Source organism: Alligator mississippiensis, chromosome 1, assembly GCF_030867095.1.
Source record: "Alligator mississippiensis isolate rAllMis1 chromosome 1, rAllMis1, whole genome shotgun sequence".
NCBI classification, from domain to species: Eukaryota; Metazoa; Chordata; order Crocodylia; family Alligatoridae; genus Alligator; species Alligator mississippiensis.
In genome coordinates this window covers 295,686,314-295,689,931 of record NC_081824.1, presented here as the reverse complement: position 1 = coordinate 295,689,931, position 3,618 = coordinate 295,686,314, and the positions used below count along the sequence as shown (strand labels likewise).

At 46.8% G+C, this 3,618-nt stretch overlaps 1 long non-coding RNA gene across 1 annotated transcript; it reads right to left on the bottom strand.

Annotated features, from left to right (window-relative positions):
* Window positions 1–202: 202 nt before the first annotated feature.
* LOC109280303 (uncharacterized) lies at window positions 203–2,027 on the bottom strand. Its single transcript, XR_002086579.2, has 2 exons — window positions 1,447–2,027; window positions 203–655 (listed from the first exon to the last, which is right to left on the bottom strand). It is a non-coding gene; the product is annotated as an uncharacterized LOC109280303 (long non-coding RNA).
* Between the last annotated feature and the right edge of the window lie 1,591 nt (window positions 2,028–3,618).

The following is a 3,618-nucleotide window of genomic DNA, read 5'->3' as shown; positions in this document are numbered from 1 at the left end:
CCTGAACATCAAAAGCACCTTAAAATGCCATAGTTAAAATGTGGGCATGAGGACACTATGGATGCCCTGCCACTGCTAGGACAGGAAATAGTTGTTAAAATATGTTCAAGAGATCCAAAATACCCTACAGTCCAATGTCAATCAATAGCAAAACCATAAAACATGACCTTTTTCAAATTCAAGACCAAAAATACCCACTAACAGCCATAATAGAAAGTCTTTATTTTGGACAGTTTGTATTTATAGAACAAAAGAAACTTGCTTTTGAAAGTCAAAATGACATACCACATAACCACACAAGTCTTTTTAACCAAAAGGAGACACCATTAAACAAGGATCATTATGTTTTAATATACATATTTCAGGGCTTTCTTAGAAGTAATCTTCCACATGTTAAAAGGTTGTCTGTGGAGACATTCACTAAATAGATGTTTACTTATCATTTCTTGGTATATCTCATGGAGTAAATTCTCAAGACAGTAAAATGCTGCAACAGGTCACTGTTTGTAAATGCATAACTCACAAAGGGCACTGGATGAAAATATGATCTATATATATACATTACTTATTTATATAGACAGAGATGACTTGCAGCTTGATTTTAGCCCACTGAAGCAAACCAGAGCTGGAAGTTTCAGGATCAATCCATCTGGGGCTTTAAAAAAAAAAAATTGCATGCAAAGGAATATCAAGTTACAGTGAGTGGGTTTATCAAATTAGAAAGAAAGATTTATCTGGCTCCCTAACCTTTGGTCTCCAATCCCATTTGTATATTTCACTTCACAAAATATTACATTTCTTAATAAATATAATCTATAACCACTGTGTGCCAGAGACAGAACAATCAGTCATCCCAGGGCAGAATAGAGCATCTGGCTATGTAGTGCTTCTGACTAATATTTGTAAGAGTTATTTCCTCTAAGCAGAGAATATGCCCATGGATATATATATAGATATAGATATGGGATATATATAGGAAATATTGTAGTAGTCTGACTAACTACTAATAGTCAACTTGAGTCTTACAGGTACACCGCTCTAAAACCTGCCTGAGTAAGTTTAGGCACACTTTCTTTCTGAGGAATCCAGTGACCCAACACCTCTAACATCCCTGCAGCGTAATGGAGTCCTATATGACCTGAGTTTGAATTCTGCTTCAGTGAAAAAAAAACACTCTAATGTAACCTTGGGCATGACACTACACATGCCCTCACCTAAATAGTGGGATCCTGGGGTACCCAGTAACCAGTAGCCCTGCCCAGCTCCCCTGGGAAGCTGCTGCAGGGTCCCCAAGCAGAGAGCCTCCCCTTACAATCAAACACCCTCGCAGACAGTTATAAAACTATTTACAAGATTTAATTATTTACAAAATAACAAGTAACCAATAAATAAACACATTGATATACCAACTAATAAATCCTCAATAACTTATTTACAGTCACTCACCTGCACACGGTATACTGGGGATCCTGTGTACACTGCCCCTGGCGGGGTGTCTCAGGGAGCGGGACTGTCTGTGTCCCTGTGCAAGGTCTGTGGGCACACCCTGGTGCTGGTGTCCCTCTCCGTGCTCCAGAGGTCTCCGGGCAGCAGGTGGCAGCTCCTCCTCTGCAGTCCCTGCAAGACAGCCTCCCCCTGCCTCTGACCCCCCTTCCCTGGCTCACCAGGGAGCAGTGTCTGGGCTGCAGCTCTCCTGACCCGCACAGCCTCACAGGCCTGGCAAACACAGCCCCCGCCCTGGGCCTTGCCTGCCCCTGGGGCCCCTCACCCACCAGGGAAAACAGGGCAGTCTCCAGCAGTCTCCCCCTGGCTCTGCTGTGCTCACCCAGCCACACTGGGCTGCAGGCAGATCTTCCCAGGCTTGGAGTCTCCACACAAGCAGCCCCCCTCTGGTCCTGCTGCCACAGCGCTCCCCGGCAGAGAGAAGAACTGGATACTGTATCACTCCCGGTGCAGCCTCTGCTGCTGCTTCTGCAGGGCTCTGCCAGGGGCTCTCCGAGGGACCACTGTGTTGAGACTCTCTCTGGTCTCCCACCCGCTCCTCCCTCTCTCTTGTTCTCCCCTTTTATCCAAGCCTCTCAGCCAATCCCAGGCCAAGGCCCTTCCCGGGCTTTTGCTAACAGCTCTATTTCAAAACTGTGCTGGGGTTACGTCACCCCTCCCACTTCCAACAGGGCTGCCTCCAAACAGCTTCATTTACCCTCAGAGCCTACAGTGTCCCCGCTGGGACAAACTCTGTCTCTCTGCAGGGCAGCCCTTCCCATTCTTTCAGGTTGGTCCATTTTTTTTAATGCTGCTGATGTAATCTTTTTATGTAATCTTTTTTATGGCATATCTAGCTTTTGCAAAATATATCTAACTGAATACTGAAGGCAACTTACTGGTGCTGGGAGGGGTGTGGTATGCGTGTGTTAAGAGATGCTTGCAGAGCACAGCGTGTGGGATGCGGAGGATTCCTGGAATGCCTCCCTAACACCAGCAGGATAAGGTCTCCCTGACACTTGTAAGATAGCAAGAAGTTCAGAAAAAGGTCTCATTATAATGCTAAAAATCACACCCCTGGGTAGAGCAAAAGTATGTTAATGAAACATATATGTATGCAAATGAATTACATGGCTAAAACATAGGTATAGAGACATGCTCAGTAGAGAACGTCTTACGTCAGTGGCTTGCAACCAATCACTGAGCGATACACTTGCAAACATATGTATAAAAGGTACCCAAAGGTAGAAACCGGTGGTGCTTGCTTTGCAAACGATTGCCAAGCACCCCTCTCTGCGCAGACTTGAAACAATAAAGATTAAGTTGGATCCTCCACCCCTGTGTGTTTATTGGCAAAAGCACACCGGGCACAAACTCACACTGTCTTTTGAAGACAACACTGCTACACTAACATTTACTTACCCCAGACAAATAAATCTTGTGTTGTCCTAACAGTACTGAATGGAGGCTGCTCTTGCTATATGGTGTGCCTGAGAAGTCTGAGAAGACTTATCCATAGAAGAAAATGTCAATTAACTCCATGTGTATAAAACATACAAAGAGAGAGGGATAAATGGCCGAATGCTTCATCCAAAGGAGAGAAGGAAGGGAGAACACTGGCTCTCTGACACCCTGCCCAGAGGTGGAAGAGCCCTGAGGAGACCCTACCCCACATCAGCTCACTGGAGGGGGGGGCGGAATATCCTCCTGAGACAGGAACACTCCCAGAGCTTCAGGAGGCCTGCAACTGTGGCACAAGAGCTCCTGCCCAATGCACTTCCCTGGTTCAACCTGGAGAAGTGAGCAGTGGGAGGCAGGTGTAGCCATGACTAGAGCCCTCCCAGGGTTCCAGGCTCAGGAGAATGCCCACCCCACCCATCCCACCCATCAGCTGAATGGCAGGAGGGGCCTGAAGACCATTCTCCTGCAGCAGGAACCCTCCTACAGCCCTAGGAGGGTTGCCACTGGGGGGGGGAAGCCCCTTACCCTGTGTACTCTTCCCATTCTTCCAGAAGGCATGAAGGGGCTGGGAGAGTGTCATAAGCGACGGGCACATCGCATCCCAGGTGAGAGACATCCCACAGCATATTAGGTGAGTGAGAGGGGAGGGATATCAAGTACACTGTTCTGTCACAC